At 37.3% G+C, this 25,969-nt stretch overlaps 1 protein-coding gene across 2 annotated transcripts in view; it reads left to right on the plus strand.

Annotated features, from left to right (window-relative positions):
• Nucleotides 1–25,969, plus strand: part of LOC138440471 (teneurin-2-like) — a 319,019-nt gene that overhangs the window by 292,384 nt on the left and 666 nt on the right. The gene's annotated exons all lie outside the window — the stretch shown is intronic.

Here is a 25,969-nt window from a genome sequence, read left to right on the forward strand (position 1 = left end):
AAGAGAGGAAATGTGCATACACGCCCAGTCATGTCTGACTCTTTGCTACCCCATGACTCGTAGCCCTCTATACTCCTCCGTTCATGAAATTTTCCAGGCAAGAATACTCTGGTAGAGAACAAGGGAATTCGCTCATCTCCTTTTTAATTGGACAGGGGCTTGCGATTCAGAAATAACTGTATTCTACTGGTCCTGCTTAGAGTCTGGAAAAGAGTTGTTCAAATCAGATGAGAGACAGTTCTTTGAAAGGCTATGGCTACTATGAAAAGAAAAAAAAAAAAGATTTACAATTCAAAGCCAGACTTAATAATACATAACGAATTACAGCTCTGTTTGGGAATCTCCCTAGGTACCATTCCTAAGGATTCCAAGTGTTTAATTGAAGTTTCTTTGGGGACAATAGTCATCATTCACTTAAGCTTTATATTTATATTTGTGCGTGAAGGAAGAAAGTCAAAGGGCTAATAGACCGAGCAAGCAGAGTGGCTGCTTTTCAGCTGCGGGCCACGATGAGCCAGCAACTCTCAGAGGAGCGCTTATCCTGGAGACAGCTTGCTTACGATGCCCTCCAGGGACAGTGGGAGGAGGACAGAGATGTGACTGACAGCTGTTTCTTCCTGGACTGAGACGGCATGCATGATCCCAGTGCAGCCTGTTTAATCAAACTATTTTCAGTCAAGAGGATTAAAACACCTCGGAGATGGAGAAGTATTCTGTTCCAGATTTATTCTTAGAAAGACTATTCTTTTTACCTTTGTGGTTAACATCAAGAGTTTTAATCCTAGGGGAACTTGTGTCTTCCCATTTTCAAAGAAAAGTTAATGAGGAACTATTATTCTAGGAATATTTTAGCTGCTAAAATTTGTGATGGAATCAAAATAAAAGAAACACTGTTACACTAATTCTGCTTTCTTTGTACAGAGATCCTTGTTGTTCAGTCACGCGGTCGTGTCTGACTCCTTGTGACCCTATGGACTGCAGCATATCAGAACTCCCTGTCCCTCACCATTACCTGAAGTTTGCCCAAGTTCATGTCCATTGCATCAGTGATGCTATCCAGCCATCTCATCTTCTGACACCCTCTTCTCCTTCTTTCAATTCATGATACAGGAGTCATAGGTTAGCTTTCATTTGTTCCACATTCTATAAATCTGGTGCTAACTCTGTTGTTCTCTGGATTTTCCAGGTGCAGTTTTTACCTCCATACTGAGAAATACTTACATGCAACCAGTTTAATTTTTTAACAGCTTTGCTGAGATATAAGTTACAAATAATAAAATTCTCCTGTTTCAAGTGTGCAACTGAATTAATTTTAGTAAATTAACAGTTGTACACCCATCACCACAATATAATTTTAGCACGTTTCTATCATCCCCAAAAGATTTCTCCTGCTCCTTTGCTCCCAGCTCTGGTCCCAGGCAATAGACTGGTTTAATTTTAAGCTCACATTATCATGATTTCTGCTCATCACCTGAAGGGTCTAGTTTTCATTTCGTTGGATGTGGACTTTCTTCTGTATTTTTTAATATAGTAGATATTATCATCCTTATTTTATAAATAAGGCAATTGAGATTGAGAGAAGCCAGGAAATTGACCCAAGATCCCAGAGCTAAGAAGCAGGAGGATTTGAATTTTGTTTAGTCTGATTCTATGGCCCTTTTGCACTAAGCCACACATCACTATAGTTAGAAAGTGAGCTGACTGTGGACTTTAAGGGAAATTGGAAATTAGTGATTATTCTTATGTATGTACCATTCCACTCTTCTTATTAATGTATATATACTGTATACACACACACACATCACGTCTCTTTTTTTTACTTTGAGTTGTGTTAGGGTTTATTGGGTGCCAGTTTTCTGATGCTAACTTACTATCATTACTGAAGAATAAAATTGAATACAATTTTATAATGTTACTCATTAGCCAACTAATTCTTTATGGCAGAAAGTTTATTAAGAGATACTTGCATTTTTCAGGTTTTTTTAAAATTTGTAATACAAATAATCAGGTCTAACATATGACATATGAAAATGGTGCTAAATTTTATCAAGTTGGATGGGTGAGGATTTTAATAAATCTCGGATACCAACTCATGACATTGCAACAAAAATTAGTGTCAGTTGGTGAGAACTTATTTGGAACTGCCAACATCTGGGTTTGAATCACTGCTTTTACATGGACCAGTTTTATATTCTTTGGTGGGTCATGTAATTTCCTTGGTCCTCCATTATTTAATATAAATAGATCTGAAAATGGTAGTTATTGGCATTAGCAAGTTCTCAGTAAGAACCCAATGTTTCTTTTTTGGATCATTTAGTTGTGGATATCTACTATTATACAGTTTCAAACAATTCAATATTAACTGCATTCTTTTAGATAAATCTGGTTAATGGAACAAGGACACCTAAAGTATATGAAGGATCCACCTCAGTCAGGATTAATGCCTCATTCCTATGAAGTCCGAAATCAGTAATGCTGAGGCCTAGGTTCCTTCCCTCCAGGTGGAGCTCTGGAAACAAGGCTTCTTTCAGCCAGTGGCACTGCCATCTTGAATCCATCTTCACTCATATCACCTGTATCATAAGGGGAATGGAACGTGGAAAAGGATCATTTGCCTTTTAAGGTCTCTGGTTTTTAAATGGCACCATCACTTCTGCTTCACTAGGTTGATGAGAGCTAGATACATGGGCTGACCTAGATGTAATGGAAACTGAATGACAGGTCCCGGCTGGAAAACCACTCTCTATGGCAGTTTTGTACCACAGAAAGGGAGACACTAATTTTGGTGGACAGTTAATTTCCTCTGACACTCAAGATGAGTTTCTAAGGCAGAAGATTAGAGGTGATCTGACCCTGAAACTTAATGGAGTCAAAAACCTTGAGCCAATTAAATATTTGAGGAGAGGGTAGTGGATAACTGGATTACTTCACTCTCAAACAAGGACATGGTCTTAATTAGCTGTTTTCAGAAGTTTTCTCGCCCACAAACATTATTTAAATAAGAAAGCAGAAATGCTCCGGTTGAAGAGACTTAGGGAAGAGACCCCCCAGGGATCCTGGAAATAGAGATTAAAACCACTCAAGAGGATCTTGTGATTACTTTTTCTCTCATTGTTTTCTGATTTAAAGTTTTCATTTTCTCTCCCTCCTTTTGTTATTTGTTTGGCCACGCATCTTGTGGGATCTAACTTCACTGGCCAGGGATTGAACCTGGGCCCGCAGTGAAAGCATGGAGTCCTAACCACTGGACCACCAGGGAAGTCCCTATTTCTTAAAACTTACTTAAATGGTCACTCCTGAAAGTCTAACACAGAGATGAAAGACTGGCAGGCCAAACATCTCTTCTATTGGATTGCTTTTTTGAAATTACACTTTTGACCATCATTTATCGATAGGTAAATAGCCCATAAAATCTAGATATCAGGCTTTTCTGGAAAAATTGCAATACCTAGCAACAGTAATTCTATCTTCTTGAATGACAAAAATCTACTGGCTGAATAAAGCTGCCTTATCTAAAAGGGACCTGTACTTCCTCCCATTTTTTAACAGGTCCCCAAGACTCCTTATTGCCCTGTACGCAACTTGACTTAGCTTCTTACATTAACCACTGGGTTTCTATAAGTCATTTACATTTACAAAGTATAATCTAATGGGAAATTGTGCGACCTCACTGAAATTTTTATCTTTTTCAAACAAGCAGATAATTATTAAAAACTTATGAGCAAGAATAAATTGAATCTCCACTTTGAATTGTTCTTCAGCCTATTTTTCATAGAAAGTTCTGCTGTGTGAGCCTCTCCCTCTTGAAAGACATTTATTTATGAAATGAATTTTCCACAATAATTATTCCCAGTTGCCCGTGTTACTCCCTGTAGCCTTTTGGCTTCCGGGATTTTAGTCTTCTACTCTGAATTAATTGAAGAGGTGATTTTTCTCTTACCAAATGAAGGGCCTGTAGAGCAACAATATATGTGACAAAAAAGATAATGGCACTGTTTTGAAATTTGGCAATCTTTTTCTTAGAGTTGTAACTGATCATGTCTTTCTGAGGATGTGGAGTGAAACTTTGACATATGTCATGGTTGTCAAAGTCAGCATTAACACAAAATAATAAGTTATTTAATATAGGATTCAACTTTATTATTTTTTCAAGTGAGCTGTCTATCACCAAGTTCTGAAGTGGATTTCTTTCAAGTCTCCCTGTCTCCAGAGAAAAAGGGGAAAAGGCAGTGTGTCCCTGGACAGGCTCTATGACTCATTATGTCAATCAAACCCCACTTCAGAAGGGAATAAAGAGATTTGTATCTCAAAGCTGTGCATAACGACTCCTTGGCTTTTCATTTCATATTTATGAGCGGTTTACTTTGAAGTGTTTATCAGCCAGTGCGCAGAAACATGAGGGAGCCTTGCCTGAAACCATACTCAGGCGTCTAATCTGTGAAGCGCTCGCTGAGCAGACTAGCTCATCAGTGCATGCCATGCAAAAATAAATACATAAATAAACTTTTTGTTATTTGAGGTCTTGGAGCCGTGTCTTTATATGAACTATAAAAAAGGGATAAATGGTGCTGAACATTTTGAAATTGGTGTAACACGGGAAACTTAGCTCTGTGATGTGCAAAAACGAATGAGGGACAGATTATTTCTTGCTTGAAACAAAACTTGATAGAATGCAGAGAAATAAATATATACAAATATTTAGGTATACTTCTCACCTGGTCTAAGGCTTTGGGTCTGTCCAAGTGCCCACTTGATGACTGAGGATAGTATAAAGTAGTTTTTTTTTTTAATATTTTTTGAAAATTATGTAATTGTCAGAATGGTTGAGGAGATGTCACTACCAAGATGTTGAAACGACTATATGGAAAGCTGTTTTACATTTTTAACATCCCATCTGTATTAATACCCCATGCATATTTTAAGATATGTAAAATGGGCAGAAGGAAAAGTCAGGGAAGCTAATAAAGAAGGGTGCATAGAAGAAAATGAAATATTGATTCTTAATGAAAAGAATGGGTACATTTTATCTATTTTTAACCTACCTGCCTATCTTTGTTCAATTATTTTGACGAATATTTATTGAGCAGCTACTATACTAGATCCTGACTTTACAAGGGTACAGTCAGCCAGAGTTGCTGAAGAGCATCTCAGGTGAGAGGAAGCCAACAAATGAATAAATCAATGTTAGTGTCGGTGTCACGTTAGTTACTGTGACCAAGGGATGCTCAGTCCCCCACGTCTTTATATTAGGTCCTGTATGTCTGTGTGCATTTCTCATTTGTTAATAGCAAAAAGAATTTTTTGCTATTTGTATTTAAAGAAAAAAAGGAAAATTCGCTTTGATAATCTGTGAAGTATTTCACTGATTTGAACAGCTGGGAGAAAATTAAGCCTAGGAGCCTATAAGCCATTCGCTTATAAAAAGGTGACTTCCTGTGTTGCCCTTTTTTCTACAGATTCTTCAAAGAGCTCTTTCCCTTTCCTAGTATCCCCCCTTCCAGTATCCTGAGTGGAAAAAGTGGCTCTGATGCCTAGTCTCTTGCTAGCAATATTGTATAATCACAGAAGTTTAAAGGTGAAAGTCTTTAGACTCAGCTAGGAAGCCTGGCATGTAAGAAACCACACAGGCTTTAGAGCCAAAAGATAAATGCATGAATAGAGGCTATTCCACTCTTTATCTCAAATCTAATGCCTTCCTCCTAGTTTTGTTCTGAGGATTATATGATATTTTCCACCTGTAGTGTTTATAACGTACAATGTTTATAATTAATCTTGCTCATACAACATAACCAATATTAAGCCATAAATGTTTCCCATCCTTTTACTTTCAAAAGAACCTGACAGCTCAGGGTTTTAAGGGGTTTCTCTCTCTCTGCTTAATCCCTCAGTCTTGAACTGTGGCCTGCCAGGCTCCTCTGCCCATGGAATTTTCCAGACAAGAACACTGGAAGTGGGTTTCATTTTCCTTCTCCAGATGACTTTCCTGACCCACGGATGGAAGCTGTGTCTCTTGAGTCTCCTGCATTGGCGAGTGGTTTCTTTACCACTAGCACCACTTGGGAAGCCCATTATGGGGTTTGCCAATGATTTGCCACCCAGAATAATGTTTTCTAGAGGACAGTGAAATATAGTTACCTGCCCCCTGTTTCTGTCTTCCCACCCCCACCAATGTAAGGGGAGCAGAAGATAAATTTACAAGGAATACACTGTGCTATTATAATGATAATTTTATATGTTTATCTTACTTATTAATCTGGGAGATTCCTGAAAGCAGGGACACAGATTTTTTCTCTCTGTATCTCTATTTCATTCTCAGCACACCTTTTTGTCTATTTGTAGAACTGAATTGAACCGATCAGTTTGAAACATGAACAGTGGGTGCCCTTGGGTCTGTGTGAGCCGTATAACAGCAGTGATTCTTGGGGAGACAAGCACAAAGAAGCATAAACCCTGCCAGATGTGCAGGAAAGACAACCGAAGCCACTGTGGGGTGTGTTCCTGATAATTCTGATGGATAGATTTTCTAAAAGGACTATTTGACTTTCTCATCCAATTGGAGATGAAACACGCTGCACAGAAGAAAGAGTGATCTAGGGCCAATTTTAAGAGGGGAGAGTGAATCAGAAGACAAGTCTCTGCAATAATAATCTGCTTCTGACTCCCAAGCAACCCACAGTGAGAGCAGAGGAATTAATGGAGCTTCTGATTCCTGTGACATAGGCACGCAGATGCAACTTAAGTCAGTGCAGCAGCCATTTCCTTGGTGGTCCGATCATGGGCTATGAGAAAGTGAACAGAGCCAGTGTCCCCCCTGGATAGCAAAGCTCTCTTCCTAAGGAAAAGGCTGTTTCTCAGATGAAGTGCCAGATAGGGCCAATGTTTTTCATAGAGCACCTGGGGAAGCCTCAGCAGAGAGAAATGTCTCAATAGAGAACAATTAAGTGTCACCTTGGATTTCATTGCCTGTCATTCCAGAGAAGTGGCAGTTTTGCTAGGAAAAGTTGGCTTTTTAAGAAAGAAGCAATCTACCTGGAGTGACCCCTTACTTTAATAGGGAAAAAAAAAAGGCAGGGAAATGCAAGAGAGAGACATCTTGCTCCCTTCACAACTGTCAGAAGTATGTTTTGTGATTCCTGGAAAGCCCAGGAAAGTCCCTATTTCTCTTTCTCAAGGGGGTAATCCTTGCTACTTTGCACAGGTGATATTGAGTCCTAAGGCAGTTTGCTTTGAACAGTAATATAAATGTGCTTTCCGTTACCAAACAGAGGCAATAGTTGGTAGAGTCACTGGTTTCCGGAAGATGTTTTGGGAAAATGGGGAATGGTCAAGGGAGTCGTTTGTAATGATGGAATAGTTGTGCTAATTAGAAGAGGCGAAATGATATTAATATTGGGCATGCCTTTGCCAGCACCTGAAAACCGAGACCAGACACTCTTCTCTGCCTCTAAAAGAGCCAAGTGGCCAGAGCGTTTAATGCTGACGTAGGGTAATATGTTTTCTGTGCATTCCAGGATGATAACAGTATTAGAACACAAACTGCATTTTTTTTCCAGATCCTTTAGGGAGGCTGGTGCTTTGGTTCATTATGATTTTGCTGTTTTGTACGTGTCAGGGCTTCATGGAGGAAGCAGGGCTATACTATGGTTTCTGTGGACCCTCACAGGCTCTGCCTTTGCAGACCCCTCCTCTCTAAAAATGGGCTTTCCTGGTGGCTCCGACCGTAAAAGTGTCTGCCTACAATGAGGGAGACCAGGGTTCAATCCCTGTGTTAGGAAGATCGCCTGCAGAAGGAAATGGCAATCCACTCCAGTACTCTTGCCTGGAAAATCGCATGGATGGAGGACCCTGGTAGGCTACAGTCCATGAAAGAAAATATTTAAAATTACATTTTACAACTGCATTGGTAGAGAGATGGATAGATTTTTGTTAGAGATTACAACCTTTTCTACAAACTGAAATTTTACTTTCTTTTCCTTATTTTAAAAGAAATTAAACCACTTTTGTGGGTCCCCCAAAATATGCTGGGCCCTAGTGACTCTGTCTATGGTCCCTACTGGGTACCTTGGCCCTGGTCCTATCGCAACTGGAATGTCTTTCTGTTGCATTTACTCATGGATTTAAAACTGTGAATTTCAATGTTTTAAGATAAAGATCTCTTGTCTTAAAGACAGTACCTCCATCTGAGGAAAAGTAGAAGCTTATGACATAGTGCAAATTAATTTCTGTAGACAGTTACGGTCTACACTTAAGGAATAATTTGGTCCACAGGTAACATATCACCTTAATTGCTCTATTTTTCCCCCTAAAGTAAGTGCCACTCCTTTTAAGGACAGTGTTTGTACATTGCATTTATCATTGTCCCACTTCTTAAAACTGAATACAGTATCCATAATTTACTTTTTCCCTATGAATCAAGGCAGCCCTCCTGAATGATGACAGTTCAGTGTTATGTGTGGACTATGACAAATCTGTTCCCAGAAGATTTTGAAGTTTATTAAATTCCAAGTGCTCTGCGATTGTACTGTGGTCTGTGCATCGTCTCACTTTCCTCGATGTCAGCCTCATTCCATTCTCTCTCCAAAACCTCTAGCGCCCCTTCCCATTATGGATCAAAAGTGAAATCCCAAATCCACATCTACCATCTACCCATTCCCAGCATTTGCAACCACCAGTTCTGCCTTCCAGCCTATTACTGTAAATGAACCGTCCGTACTCTTATCCCAGGAGAAACCCTCACTTGTGTGCTCCATCAGAGTCCCACTAGTCTATTCAAGAATGTTGCTGCCAGAATTCCTCCACCTCTAAATGACCATTTTTTCACTCCTACCAGTAGATAAACATGCTGTGACTTTCCCCAATTTCTGTTCACCACTTCTTCCACCAGTGACATCCTTTACCCCCTTTCTGCAGTGCATCTCAGAAGAGGCAGCTGTCGCACTGCTTCCCCTTTGGCTCCCCTATTCTCTTTAAGCACAGCCCAATCAGATATTCACACATATCCCTCCATACGATTGATCTTGCCAGGATCACCAGTGATTACCACGTCACTACATTGTGATGCTTAATTTTTCAGTCTCTTCTTACTGACCTGTCAGCAACATTTGAAAGAGTTCATCACTCCCTCCTCTTAGATACACTTTCTTCGCTTAGATTGTCCCCTGGCACATGCTTGTGGCCTTCTAACCATGGCACTGGTGGCTCTTTTCCATACTCCTTTATTGCTTCTTCCTCTTTGCTCCATCCTCTTGAGTGTAAAAATAACTGAAGACCCAGTCTTTGGTATTCTTTTCTGCCTACAGATCTTTCACACTGGTGGCCTTGTCCACTTCCATAATACAGAATAGCATATATATGCCAATGACTCCTAAATCTCTATCACTTATATCAAACCTGTCATATATTGATGTGTTGACCTACTCAGCATCTCCATTTGTATGTCTAACACACATTCCAAACTGAAGTATCCATGACTGAAATCCTGACTCTACACACACACACACACACACATACACACACACACACACACCCCACTTGCTCTTCTTGCATCCTTCCCCATCAGTCCCTGGCAACTCCCTCCTAGTTTTCAGTTTGAAAGTACTGATGTCATTTCTGATTTCTCTCTTTCTGCCACACCCTGCCTGTAATCCATCCACCAGGAAATCCCACTCTGCCCACCAGCCCAACTGGAATGGGCTATGATCAGCTCTTACAAACACATTCTGAGCACCTCCTGGATGCTGTTCTTGCTTGTGTCAAACACAATTGTGCAATCTTTAAAGATGTTGCTCCCTTCTCCCTGAGATCTTCCCAAGATCAAATAATTCAAAATACTCATAAATGGCTTTCACTACTCTACTTTCTCTGTTTTCACTCCTCACCTTTGAAGATATTAGTACTTAGTCATTACATTAACTTTTTATTTTTTGTCTACCCTGGCCAAAATATAAGCTTCTGAGGAACACAGATCTTTATCTTCTTTGTTTGCTGATATATCCCAAGCCATTTGACTAAGGCTGAACACTCATGCTGTGTGTTTAGTCACTCAGTCATGTGAAACTCTTTGCGACCCCATGGACTGTAGCCTACCAGGCTCCTCTGTCCACGGGATTCTCCAGGCAAGAATTATGGAGTGGGGTGCCATTTCATCCTCCAGGGGATCTTCCTGACCCAAGGATTGAACATGTGTCTCCTGTGCCTCCTGCATTGGCAGGCAGATTCTTTACCACTGAGCCACCTGGGAAGCCCCGAACATTTACTCAGCACTTTGTAAATTCTGTTGAAATGAACGAGGGCTCTTTCCCTTCATTCTGCTTGCCTAAAGTCCCACCCATTCTTTTAGGTATATGTCTCCTCTCATGTAATCATGTGTTTGCTCCCAGGTGGTCAGCTGTCTGTATTCTTGGGGTAGCCCTCACTCTGATTTGGGGTGGAGAGAGAACTATATCAATCTACGAACCTACGAATGTAGATTCAACAAGTGAGGGCTCTAAAATCTCTGCTTCTGCTGCTGTTTCCACTACTTGATAGTATATCTAGAACATTTTATTCAGCCTCCCTATACTCTGGCTATACTGCTAAGTGTTTAATGAGTGTAGATAACTTGGTCTCTACAGTCTTCCGAGCCTAGATATTCTTCAGGCTATATCATAGGTAAGGAGACTGACGCTCAGGGGCAGGATGGCTCAGTTAACTAGCTTGTGATCAAACCATAAGGGGTGGAGTAGAGATTCAGACTCTGGGCTGTTTGTTTGTCAAGTACTCTTAACCACAGAAATGTAGAGTCATTCTCTTAGGGAGAAAAGTGCAAGGATTTCCTGGCAGTGTATCTGTCATGTAATGAGTTGGTTGCATTTATTTTTTCTTTTTTAATTAAAAGTAATTTTTAGAAGGGCTTCCCTGGTGGCTCAGCTGGTAAAGAATCCACCTGCAATGCAGGAGACCTGGGTTCAATCCCTGGGAGAGGAAGATCCCCTGGAGAAGGGAAAGGCTATCCATTCCAGTGTTCTGGCCTAGAGAATTCCATGGACTGTATAGTCCATGGGGTCTCAAAGAGTAAGAAATGACTGAGCGACTTGCAGGTTCATGACAAAATTTAATGGAAGGTGCAGATTGTCCCCATATGCTCCCTTCCACACACGTATAACCTCCCCATTATCAACATTCCTCATCAGAATGACAGATATTTGTTAAAACTGATGGATCTTTCAAGACATTGACCCATCATAATCACCCAGCATCCATGGTTTACATTACAGTTCACACTTAGTGCTATACATTCTATGGGTTTGAACAAATGTATAATATGTGTCTTTATCATTACAGTATCATACAGAGTATGTTTACTGTCCTGAAAATACCACATGTCCAGCCTAGTCATCTCCCCCTGCCCAATTCCTGGCAACCACTTACCTGTCTATAGTCTCCATAGTTTTGCCTTTTTCAGAACGCCCCGTACTTGAAATCATACATATGTAGCCATTTCAGATTGGGTTCTTTCATTTAGTAATATGGATTTAAGTTTTGTCTATGTCTTTTCATGGCTTGATAGATTATTTCCTTTTAGTCCTAAATAATATTCTATTGTCCGAATGTACCATGTTCAGTCACTGAGTCATGTCTGATTCTTTGCGACCCTGTGACTCTAGCCCACCAGGCTTCTCTGTCCATGGGATTTCCCAGGCAGGCATACTGGAGTGGGTTGCCATTTCCTTCTCCACTGAATGTACCACAGTTTTTTATTCATTGACTACATTTACTTTGCTTCCTGAGTTTATTTCTGATTGGCTGGAACTTAAAGAGGCATGAAACTAAAGGCATTTCTTTGTACTTTAACTCAAAATATAAACATAAAAATTTTGAATGATAGAACAATGAGAAAATTATGATATCACATGATATCTTTTAAAGTTGGGAATGGAGTTAGATTGGTCCAAGCCTTCTATTTTTAATTATTTTAACCTTTAGGAAAAAAATTTCAAATCACAGAAAAGTACAAAGAATAAAGCATATAATACTCATAATTTCCAATTAACAAGTGTTACCATTTTGTCAAATTTGTTTCACATCTTTTTCTAAGTGCTCCCCAACTTCATCTCCAGAAGTTATTGCTATTAAGAATTTAAGGTTTATTTTTCCAGTTCAAAATTATCCCGTTAGTGTATAGATATCTATATTTAATGCATATCACTCATATTTTTCTAACTATGCTTTTGTAACTTGATATTTGGATTTTGAGATCTATGTCTATTAAGACAAAGACCATGATTTCTGACAGTTCTCTCCTCATAAAATTGTATCATGTGGCAAATGGTGGCCAGAGTTAAAGGTTTACAGCTCTTGGTGCCAGTTTCTCAGGAGGCTTATTTCTTCCTAAAGTAAGCAGTGTCTGAATTAAATTACTTAACACATCTAACTTTGGTGAAGTGTTGAATAGAGGGTGTGAAGATCTTGCTATTGAAAAGTTATAGAGACTAAAATCCCCATGAAGTTGTCTCCAGTACAGGTACGCATCCATCACCCACTGAAAGCAATGCTTGTGACTTCAGTCACTTTGGAAATATGTATTTTAGTGGTGAGATAGTCTCGGGTGTTGCTGAGACTGATTAGTTACAGCATCGCTCACACCATGAATATAATAGTGCTGAAAGTGGAGTATTTCAGCTGTGATGACACAAGATTTTTTTTCCTCCATTGGGCAAACTTCTGCCTTCTATTCCTGAATTTCTTTCTGACTTGGAATTTATGTGACTCAACAACTCTCTGCAAGTCAACAGCTGCCAGATGCTAAATGTAATTAAGGCTTTACGTGTATTCGTAACCTACGACATGTGTTTGAAACACAGGAAGCAAGGTGGGAAAGGAAGAAAAGGAAAACCCTTGACTCAGTTTCAATTATCCTCTCCCTGTTTAACGGATGCTAACAGGCACTAGGAAACTGTGGTTGTGTTATTTTTCTACAAGCTCAATGGCTGGATGCTTACATTGGTTTTAGACAAGTACCTAAATCCTGACAGTAATTGGTGATGAAGCATTTGATTTAAGGGAATTGATTTACAAACAAGAATACATCATTAACATTTCTCCTCCAAATATTTGCAGTTACAGTGTAGATCCTGATTAGTTACTGAAGCAAAATACCTGTTATACATATTTTCACCTGGTGATAGACTGTGATCTATCCATCTCACTAGATGTCAGACTGTAGATGAGTTAATTAACTCTTGAGCTCTAGAATGATTCTTCAATGATGGGAAAGTCAAAATGTTTTCAAAACATCAAGTGCATGATGGAGACAGGGACCTTCATGAGTGCTGAGAATGCAAATGTCATATGCCTTTGTCAAAATTTCAGCTGATACTGGCAGCTTCTATACTGACATACCAAATCTTCTTTATATTACTTTGAGAAAGCAGGATATTACATAACATAATAGTAAATACATTTAAATATATGCAGTGTAATAGGAAAAAGTATCTCATGTGTTTAGGGGTAGGAAAAGTTTGAAAATGAAATCATGCCCATCATTTTGTAGTTTTACATTTACTAGGTAACATCATAGATAACTAATATTTATTGAGTATTTATTCTGTTCTAAATTTATATATATACTTGTTCATCAACACAATGACCTTTTGAGATAGGTAGTGCTGTGATTTCCTCCGTTTTACAGGTGAGAAATTTGAAACATAGAAGTATTAACTAGCTTGATCAAAACAACATGGTCCTGAGAGTAAGAGAAATCTCTAAATAACTAAAAGAAAACAAAATAAGAACTGAAAGTGAGCTGAAGTCAGAAATGTAAAGACTGAATTGCAAGCTCATAGGAGAACTTCAGTGAGAGAAAAGGGTTGCCCTCAGAGTTTCAGCTGGGAGATCTGACCTTGGACTCAGAGCAAGATGCAGGACATGAAACTGAGATTCCTATGTTATTCTGGAAACCTGATGAAAGACGTGGTGAAGATTATCCATGGCCTGAAAGGGAGCAGTTAGACATTTTTCAGGAGACAAAAGTCTTTACTATAGGCCCTTGTGATTTTTAAAAACTAAACAAAACTTATGTCAGCTAAAGTTAAATCTAATTAAGTATGTGAGAAAACAAAACTTTATAATTAAGAGTGAACAAGACAACAAACAACCATTTTTGATCCTTAAAGCCCTAAAACGTTAGAATGTGTCAGTTACACACTTTCAACTATGTATAATATGCAAATTAGCAAGTAAGAACATAATAGAAAAATGGAATAGAAACACTTAAGCTTTATAAATTTCATAAAGGAAATGGTCAATACATAATTGTTGAAATAAAAACTTTAATGCATACAGTAAATATGACATCAGGCACAATTAAAAAGAGAATTGGTCAACTGAAAAAAAAAAAATAACCAGAAGAAATTAGCAAGGGATGGCACAGAAAGAATATAATGTTAAAAATATAATAGAAACATTAGGAGAGAAGAATAGTCTTAGTTTAATTAGTGAAGACAATAAAGAGTTTGGGAGTGAGTAGATATTTAAAAGACAGTGAGAATTTTTTAGAATAAAGAAATCAGGAAGTCATAGAAATGGAAGACCAGCCTGTATCAAGTAAGATTAGAGCTCTAAATAGACTGATATAACATACATATTGTAATCCCTAAAGCTACCACTAAAAACATTATGTTGAGATATAGATAAGAATCCAATAAAAAGTTAAAATGGAATTTAAAAAAATCATCAACCCAAGTGAAGGTAGAGAAGAGGAACATCAGAAAAGGGACAAACAGGAAAAACAGCAAAGGAGTGAACTGAATCCAGCCAAATAAAAAATTACATTAATATAAATGTACACTGATCAAAAGGAAAAGATTGTCTGATTATTTAAATAGCCAGTCCTAAATATATGCTGTCTACAAGAGACACAGTTTAAATACAAAGACACAGAACAGTTGACAGTAAAGGAAGGAAATTAGACATAGTGTTCACTGTTTACAGTAAACTTAACAAAGCTGAGCAGTTTTGTATCAGGCAAACTAGACTTTGAGACCACGAGTATTACCAGAGAAAAAGATGGATATTTGATATCGATCAAAAGATTACAAAGAGAGTCTCAGTTAATTTCAAGAGGGAATCCTAGAGAATTTGTTCTCTGTCCACCAAGTACTTAAGTGAGAAATCATGAACAATAAAGAAATCTAGACAAGCCCCAAATATGTGGAAATAAAACTACATATTTCTAAGTAACCCATTAATCAAAGTAGTGCAAGAGAAATTAGAGAGTATCTGGAATTGAATGATGATGGAATGTACAACATATCCAAATTTGCGAGATGCAGGTAAAGAGGGGCAGATGACAGGTTTGTGTTTTTATTTAAGAAATAAAAATTGTTTTTAAGTCAATGATCTATATTTCTACCACAAGAAAGAAACTAGAAAAGGCTAAGCAAATGAAACCCAAAATAAGTAGAGATAAATAATTGAGATGAGAACAATGGTTAAAGAAATGGGAAAGTGAAAGTGAAAGTGAAGCTGCTCAGTCCTGTCTGACTCTTTGCGACCCCATGGACTGTAGCCTATCAGGCTCCTCCGTCCATGGGATTTTCCAGGCAAGAGTGCTGGAATGGATTGCCATTTCCTTCTCCAGGGGATCTTCCCGACCCAGGAATCCAACCCGGGTCTCCCGCATTGCAAGCAGACACTTTACCATCTGAGCCACCAGGGAAGCCCAAAGAAATGGAAAGAAACAGTAAATGAAAATATTAAAGCCAAAAGCTGGCCTTTGAAAAACTGATAAAATTGATAAAATAATAAAATAAAATTGATAAAATTGGTAAAATAATCAAGAAGAAAAAAAGAGAATACACAAATACTCCAAATCAGGAATGAAAGAAGGAATATTGTTATGGATCCTGTGTGTATTCAAGAACATTGTCATTAACTATGGCGAATTAAATGAAATGGACAAATTCCTTGTAAAATATAATTAATAATAAAAAAGCAGATATAATCTCAAAATTTATTGGAGATAAAGAATCACTACATATTAATAACAATGTTCAATCCATCAGAAAATTATAATTATTCTAATTATTGTAAACATATACCTATAATATAGCCTTGGTTTAGTTGTTCAGTCATGTCCAACTCTTGCAACCCCATGGACTGCAGCCCTCCAGGTTCCTCTGTCCATGGGATTTTCCAGGCAAGAATACTGGAGTGTTGGCCATTTCCTTCTCAAGGGGATCTTTGCAACCCAAGGATCAAATCCAGCTCTCCTGCACTGGAGGCAGATTCTTTACTAACTGAGCTACCGGAGAAGCCCTGTAATATAGCCTTAAATTGACATAATGCAAATATAGATAAAGCTATGGGGAGAAACACCCATCATAGCAGGAAATTTCATCATATAACTTTCAATTCTTGATAAGACAATTAAATAGCAAATTAGTACCATGTAGAAAAATTGAACATAGGATTAATAATTTGGTTTCATTGAAATATGTAAAAGCTTGCACCTAATAATTAGAGAACATATGTTTCTCTCAAGTGGATATGAAAATACTTTTAAAAATTTATCAGGCTATGGAGGAAATTTAAAAATTGTTGGAAAGTATAGTAATATAAAAATGATGCTTTTTAGCTAAATGCAGGTAAATTAGAGCTCAGAACCAGAAATATATACAAAATACCCCAATACATTTGTAAATGCAATAAATAGGTTCATTAGAGACATTAAAATATTTAGATCTAAGCCACAGTGAAGATGCTGTGAGTCAAAACCTGTGAGATGCATTGAAAGTGGTCCTTAGAGAGAAATATATAGCCTGAAATGTTTACAATAAAAAGGAAAAATGGCTGAACACTGATGGCATAAGAAATCAATTTTTAAACATATGAAAAAAATCAATTGTCTATACTTAAAGAAGGAAAGAGAAAGGGGTAATTTGTGTATATATATATATATATACATATATATATATGTAAAACCATAAAAATGAGTAAACTGGAAAACATATATAGATAGTGGATAGAACCAGGAAAGCGAAAATTTATTGAAAGACAAAGACAATTGATCATTGCTGAAACCAATCCAGTCAAAAGAAAGCACAAATAGAATAATATCAGGAATTTTTTTTTTAAAGAAGCATTTTACAAACCCAGAAGAAATTTAAAGGGATTTAAAAATACTTGGATAAATCTGTGCCAACCCATTTGAAGACATAGATGAAACAGGCATACGTCCCTGGAAAAGCTTATCGCTAGAAAATACATCCCTAGAAAAATATATCCCTAGAAAAATGTACTGCTCCAAAACTTTCAAAAACAACCCAAGAAACATAAAGTGTTAATTCTCCTGTAATTTTTTTTTAAAGTTCCTTCATTGTAATCCAATGATCATCATATTATCTACATTTGTCGTGTAATTACTGAGTGGCAGGCAGTGTTGTAAGCACTTTGACCTGCCTTATCTAACTCAATGTTCAAAAGAATCTTATAAAGGCAGGTGCTATTTTTATGTGTATTTATAAAGTAAGTGGAGACTCATCAGAAATAATTAATTCTAAGAATATATGGTCCACAAGTATTTTTAAAACAGACACTGGAATCCCATTTGAACCCTTGGCTATGTAGGTAGTGACTATTTTACAAGGCTGCTACACTAATTAACTGGAAATCTGTACGTAGCAGCATCTAAGACAGTGCCTGCCACCTTCTGAAGCTCTCAGAAAGCATAAGCTAGAACAGTTAGACCATTGCAGTTCACCCACTCTTGTCCTTTGCTTTCTTTATTTTTTCTGATGAACAAAAAACTGAAGAAGCAGTCTCACAGGGTCAGATGACTGCATGCCTTTGTAATGCTCTTACATAGGATAACTGATTGCTATAGTTTTTAATACTAGAATTGATTTTTAATCTTATTGGAATTTTCATCAGCAGAAAAGAGTCTCCAGCAAGCTCTGGAGCATTTCATTTCTATTTATGAACTGGCAGTTGTTCAGGAGAAACTTTTGTTGTAGTCGGCTTTTGGGTTTTCCAAATTGGGCTTTGTTCAGATTGGAACATGAAAATGCCATATCAGAGGAGAAAGCCACGTTCACTTTTGACTTAAAGGGGATAAAGCTTGCAAGAAAACCTTGAATACTGGAAACTTTCCTGTCTTCACTAGCCTTTGGTGTTTTGTGATTTGGAAAGTTTATTAACATTGGAATGATTCTGATTACAAATTTGATAAGTTGTGACATGTCAGAGATTCAGATAGAGACCAAAGTAATAATTCTGCAAATTTTAAAATATTAAAATATGAACATTTTAGGTGCTATACACAAAAGAAAATTTCGATTTGTAAAGGATATTTTTGAAATATAAATATTGGACTTACATTTTATGAATAATAATACATGTACACCTACTCTGTGATTTTAAGCCACAGGATATTTTGTGAACAGTTTTGTCAACATTTGGGAAAATATCTGAATGTGTAAAATCAGATGAACTTTAGAAGGGCATTAAGAGAGAGTTGATATGAAGAATTTTAGTATACACAAGAATAAAACATTAGAATTCATTAAGTAGCTCCTTCATTGGCTTTCAAAATTGTTACCATTGCATGTACAAATATGTAGATTTTAAATTTGTATGAAAATAGTATTTTAGATAATGTTGGGATTTGTTTTGGATGGAATATTTTGTACCACTTATACATATCTTTAACTGTGCAAAATTTAAAGTATCAACATTAAATGTAAGGTAATAATTTGATGATATATTTTGATGAATCAAACCAAAATAAAAGTTGTGTTTTATCTCTTATAATTTCCAATTTTTCCTGATAGCTCTCTAGTTTGCAAAAGCTTATGGCATCAGATTAAATTACTTCACTTTCTGTGATAAAGAGAACTATGGTATTATAATTTGTGTTCTTTACTTAAATATCTGGTACAAAAATTTGGAGTCAGGATTCATCCCTGACTTTAAAATGTAGAGTCTAACATTTGCTCAAGAAAAGTGACCCATGTTTATTTATAAGAGATTCTCTTTGTCTTAGGATAAATGATCCTAGAAAAAAGGCCACTTCAAAAATGAATCACTGTTTAGAAAGAAGCAATATTTCATATTAAATAGTAAAAATAATTTATTGTGACTTTATCTTGAGAAAATAAGATTGATTATCAAGAGTATATTTTATGTTTAATACAATTTATTATTCCAGCTGCACTATAATTATTCAAAAGGATAAAGAATAATAATTTGTGTGGGGCACAATATACATTTTATGGCACAACTGTATGAGTGTACAATATTTCATCTTTTATTCTGAGTTGCATTTTGCAGCATGATCACAGAGGGCCATATTTTGCAAAAACAAAAATATTTAGACTCATTAATTTCCCAAATGGCCTCTAGTTAATTTTTTATTAATAATTATTTTTCCTCATTCACATTGAGATTTTCCTGATTCTTGGTATGATGAATGATTTTTTATTGTATCCTAGCTATTGGAAGTATTGTTTCAAAAATATGGATCTTATTTAAATATTGTTTCAGTAGGCCTCCTCTGACACCAAGCCTTGGGAAACAGTGGGACCCTGAGGCTTGACCGGCAGTCGGAGGTGAAAGCCCAGGTTCCTCACTCGACTCACTGTGACAAGGGGGGCGAGTGGAGTGGCATGGGGAGGGATGCCTCCTCGCAGAGTTGGGGTTTCAGACTCCTTACTAGGACTCGGCATATACCAACCTGCTTGAGAGGGAGAGGGCTACCTCCTTAGAGTTCCCTGTGAGTCCCCCAGTGGTAGTGAACCTAGATTTAACATTCATCCTCCTCAAGCACCAGCAAGGAGAGGGAAGGGTACTTCATCACCACTGTGTGCAGATGGACGTCTAGGTTCCCTTCATCTCCTCCAGCAACCCTCTGTAAGGGAATCAGGGAAAGTTCATCGCCCCTCAGAGACAATAATAATTCCAGTCCTCAGTTGGTCTTTGATTCCACCCTAGTATGTTTGTGGAGGTGGGGAAGGACGCCTCCTCGGAGTAGGCTTTACTTTGGTCTGCTTCTGTTGGTATTTTCAGTTTGCAGGTGTCTCTAGCAAATTTCACTATCCACATCTGAGAAATATGAGGCAGAAAGGAAGCCCAGAGAACTCATGGTTTCCTCCAGGTCCCAGGAGGAAATAGATCTATCTTCGTCCATACCTCTTTTAGGCTCATTTTATGTAGTCTTTACATGTGCAGTCCAGGGATTTGAGCTGTCCTTAAAGACAAGCATATAGAGAAGTGGGAAGTTTCATCTTGATCTAGAACTAGGACTCCCTCACCTTTTCTGTTTCCAGGATTTTTTTTTTAAATTGGGGTACAGTTGCTTCACAATATTGTACAACGAAGTAAATTAGCTACATGTATACATATATCCTCTCTGTCTTGCCCCCCCTGCCTTCCATCCGTCCTGCCATCCCACCCGTCTCGGTCACCACAGAGGTTCCCACTAGCTAACTGTTTCACACACGGCAGTGCAGCAATCCCAACCTCCCAATGGCTCATTTGTACCATTTTTCTAGAGTTCACATATATGTGCTAATTTGTTTTTCTCTTTCTGACTTCACTCTGTATGACAGACCCTGGGTCCATCCACATTTTTGCAAGTGACCCAATTTCATTCTCTTTTATGGCTAAGTAATATTCTATTGTATATGTATGCATACACACACACACACACACACACACACACACCCCACATCTTCTTTATCCATCCCTTCTGGTTGTTTCCATGCCCTGGCTATTTTAAGTAGTGCTGCAGTGAACGTCGGGGTGCATGTGTCTTTTTGAATTATGGTTTTCTCAGGGAATTTGCCCCAGTGAGGGAATCACTGGGTCATATGGGAGCTTTATTTTTAGTTTTTTTTTAAAAGAACCCCCATACTGTTCTCCATAGTGGCTGAATCAATTTACATTCCCACCAGCAGTTGACATTACCATGCCAACATTCATCTTTATTTTCTCTTAATAGCTTCATTCTGTTAGATCTTGGTTATTTTGTAGTCTTGATTATGATTCTAGTTTTTTTAGTATCACTTTTATTGACTTCATGGGAATCTGCATCTTCACCAGTTTTATAATTTAATCTTAGATCAGTACCATATCATTTCCCATTATCAGCAACTAATTGATGATTGAACTAATATCGTGGTTGATATGAGAAGAGATACTGGTAATAAGTGGGTGGGGATAGGTGGGGATTATTTCATAAATGATTACTATTGACTGTTTTCATGCTACAGCAACTTTTCTTCCCACATGTGAAATTTCTTCTCTTAAACTCAGGGGACTCACATAGTAAACATTTAGGCCATTACTACAGTTAACTTTTATCTTTCTGCCCTCATAGTAGAAAATCTGTTCAAATCCTGACATTTTCAGTGCTATTTGTATTCACTGGTATTACCATGACATGGTAATTCTGACTCAGCGACATATGTGTTTTTCCTACTTAAAGGTTATTTCAAAGTGTGAGAAGTTGGTAAGAACTTTGAAAATAAAGCCAAGATCACAGTGCAGTGACATATCCTTCTTTAGGATTGTATCCCCAAGTAAAATTAGTTGGTCAAAGGATGACTCCTGTAATCTATTGCAAAATTTTTCTCTAAAAAAGCTTTGGAAAGGATCTGGGTCATATACCGAGGTTATGATTCAAAAGAAGACATGTCCACACTGCTGTATTTAAAATGGATAACCAACAGGGGCCATCTGTATATTGCAGGGAACTCTGCTCAATGTTATATGGCATCCTGGATGGGAGGGGAGTTTGAGGGAGAACGGATGCATGTATATATATATATAGCTGAGTTGCTCTGCTGTGCACCTGAAATGATCACAGTGTTAATCAGTTATACTCCAATATAAAATAAAAACTTAACTCATAATAAAAGATGACTTAAAGCAAAAGAGACTTATCAACTGAGTTGTTTTTAAAAACTTGTGTTCTGCTATCCTGATCACCTAACAGTTTTTAGACATTGACATTCTCTCAATGACAATATTCAAACATTGATAATACCTTAAATTATAAAATTCCATGATATAAATATCATTTATTTTGTGTAATCACTCATTTATACAGATATTGACTCTGGTCTTGACAATGTACTATGGGACAACACTAAGCTGTGTATTGAAAACAGCAAAAAAAAAAAAAAAAAAACTGAGAGGAGTTGGAGACATCATCCACACCCACGTGCATTAGTGATATCAGGGAGGTTGGAGGTAGAGAGAGTGTGAATATGTGTTCCATGAATACTTAAATGTTGTGCCTCTTGTTTTATCTTTCTGCAAGATAGTAAAGAAGGAATGAAATGTTGACTGCTTTCCACTAGAAATCTTAGCTTGGAGAATCACACAATGACTAGTTTCTCTCTTCTATTCAAAGCTGCCATGGAGCTTAATAAAGACATAATTATACAAGATGAATTAGAGCCAAATCAGTCTTCCATCAATGAGCAAAGTAAGTGTAAAACAATAAGTTGACATACTATTAGCATCCCCCATACTATTTACATGCTAAGCAGAGTGGTATAACATGAGGGCTTCATGCTTTAAGACAAACTACATGAAAATTGCTTGTCTAAAGAAATTCATTTGGAGGGATGTTTGGGAAACTGGGTATGATAAGAGCAAATGGGAGGGGTATGGTAGCTTCTCGGTGGAGTAATTCCTAGTCCCTCATGTGTGCCACTAGATGAACATGTGGGCAAGCTGTGACAAAATGAAGGGGTGGCCTTTCATGGCTCCCTGTCCCTTTCCTACACAGTGTTTATCATTGTATAGATTGTACTTTTTTATGTGATTCTCTGATTAATGCCCCTTTCCCGATTAGACTATAAATGTCATGACTGTAGTTTTATACTGCTCACTGTTAAATCCCCAGTGTCTAGCACAGCACTAGGAACAATAAATATTTGTTGAATGATTTAATAAATGATAGACCAATCTTTCCTTTCTACCATGTCCATGACTCTCCAACATTATGTTGTTAAGCCAGCAAACTTGAGAAAGGCTTTGTCCACAATCTGTCCCAGAGACTTAAGAGCAAGGTTTTCTCTTCTATGAGTTAGTTGAGAGCAAAAAGGTACTGAACTAGGAATTCTGGGAGACATAGCACTGAGGAAGTGTGGTCCCAGTGGAAGATGAAGCCGAGGAGTTTAGAAAGGGATATTTGTGAAGAAACAATTCTGTTTTTAGAGAAAAACTTGCCTTTCATACGTGTGAGCTTAAATTTTTCTGATGAATTTGGTATAAGACCTTCCATTTTCTTCATGATATTGCTTGTTCAGCTTCAGGTTTGTGAGCTTGAAGTTGGAACTCTTGAAGTACAAGAGCTGGAACTCAAGAGCTGGAACTCTTGAAGTGTTTTTTCTAACACTGTGGTGACTTAAAAATATATGCAAATTTTCACTGATTGATGAAGAGCTCATGTTTGTTTCAAGTTTAACAGAAACGTATTTTCATTTGTTATCATCAAGTAAATATTCTAACCAAAGAAAGGGCACTGCATTTATTCCACAGCCCATCATGTTCTAGGCTTCCTGTCTATGAATTCTAGTACCCAGATTGAGGAGCACATGGGCTCCTTCCCTTGCTCACATGGCTGTATCTCTTTTCGTGAGGAGGTCTTTGAAGCCTAGTTCCAGATAATGAGATGTGAAATAGACAATCAGGAATGTTGCCTTAATACATGCACACTCCATTTCAAATGGAATCAAAATTACCACATGTGAAACAAAAACATGTATGTTTTAGTTTGGGCTTCTTTCCTTTATTGAAGGAAAAGGAAGCAGCGTATCTCATGATCCTCCAGAGTAAACCTGAGCTCAGAAGGCAAGATGGAAGAATGCTTATGTGAAATGACTTTTTTCCAATGACTGAAGCAGGAGAAAAACAACAGTATAGAGAGAAATGTTATAATATCAGATATATAGGAACCCATTTGAATTTTATAGACTACTAAAACTGAAATACACATTTTAGTATACAATTAGAAGATAATACCTAATTGCCAAGGACGCAATCTGGAAGAGAATACATTGAGTAGAGAATTTCAGGCATCATCATGAAACTCTGCTCAGGGAATAACCAGTTAGCACTATGCTGATTGGCAGTGAGCATATCCTTCTTCCCCACACAGGTAGTAGAGTTGGCTCTCCAATGAACAGTTTCACTCTCCAGAGACAATTATGTATAGTATTAGATTTGATTCCATCAACACAGCAAAAGAAGGCTGCAGAAGTCCATTGTGCAATAAAGCCTCAGAATAAAAATACTCAGGTCTATGACAAATTAACTTCATATGAGGTTAATATACACAGTTGTCTGGGGCTTCTTAAAAATAAAATCTGAGAAATGCTATCACATGTGTAGACATTCATAGTGTTCATTATGTCATGAGTTTGAATAATGAGTGGCTCTAATGTAATCAATAGAGAGAAAACAAACCCATGAGTTTTGTGTTATTTAGGTTTTCTTCATTGATATTAATAGCATAAGAGTGCATTTCTTCATTATATATTTTTTTCATTGTCCATGAATAGGGGCAGATTTAAATGTCAGTAAGTACAGTGTGTCACATGATTTCATCTAATATGCAGTGAAACCTTAAAATGTCTTTTTAAAAGCTGGCTATTAAAGCATACAAATAGATAGCACATTCACTGTGCAAAAATGTTGCCAGACTGGTTTTTGATCGAGACCATTTGACATTGTAGAGAGAGCATAGACTTGGGATCTACAGATGTAGGGGTGAACCATGGATCTGCCACTTGCCCAGGTGTGACCTTGGAGACAGTATTTAGCCTCCCTGTAAAGTGGTTAACACCTAAACTGCTGTGCTTTTATGAGATTTAAATGAGATAAAGCCTATTAGAGTACCTGGCCCCATGCCCAACACATGGTAGTGTGAACGTGTTCAATAAATGCTTATTCTTTTTTGCTTCCCCTCAAACTAGGGGTCCATCCCTTTACTTCCCACATGTATACACATTCACTTTCAGTGATAAAACTCACTTGTGGTTTTCAATTGTATTAGCAAAAAGAAATTGATATCATTTAAAAACAGTCTTATATGATATCACTTATATGTGGAAACTGATTTAAAAATAGTACAAATGAACTTATTTACAAATCAGAAACACAGATCTCACAGTCAAATTATGGTTACCAGAGGGGAAATGTAGGGGGGAAGCGATAGACTAAGAGGTTGAGTATATCATATGCATACTACTGTATATATAACATAGATAACTAATAAGGACCTAGTGTATAGCACAGAAAACTCTACTTAGTATTCTGTAATAATCTATACAGGGAAAAATCTGAAAAAGAGGTGGATATATGTATGTATGTATATATATATATAAAACTGATTCACTTTGCCGTACACCTGAAACTAACGTAAGTTGTAAATCAGCTATGCTTCAATGAAAATAAATAAATAAAAATGGACTGACTCCATCCCTACAATTCTGAATTAAGTAACACCTTACCTATACTCACTTGAAAAATAATATTTGGGTGTATATCTTATCACATATAAACCATACAGTGATTCTGAGAGGAATTTAAGAGATTAATACCCAGATTTTACAGAAGAGAAAACTGAGGCTCAAGTTGTTAAAAGAGTTGCCACAGTGGGACTTACCCGTGGAAAGCTAGGACTGGTCCCCAGGTCTCCTGGCCACCACTCCCATTTATTGGAGGATTAAGCTTCTTTGGCATGAAGACAGACTGCTCAAGGATCAGATCCAGGTTTTGCTACAGTCTAGATGTGTGACCTTGGGTAAGTCACTTAAGTTCTCTGTTCCTCAGTTTCCCTAATGACATGATTATAGTAATGTTATCATCATCGTAAAGTTGTGAACTTTTTAAATATAAGAAAAAAAATTACAGAATAAAAGATAGCCTGGAGCAAACGAAGTGCTTGATATATATTAGTTCTTCTTATAAATCCAGT

Source organism: Ovis canadensis, chromosome 5, assembly GCF_042477335.2.
Source record: "Ovis canadensis isolate MfBH-ARS-UI-01 breed Bighorn chromosome 5, ARS-UI_OviCan_v2, whole genome shotgun sequence".
In the NCBI taxonomy this organism is placed as follows: Eukaryota; Metazoa; Chordata; class Mammalia; order Artiodactyla; family Bovidae; genus Ovis; species Ovis canadensis.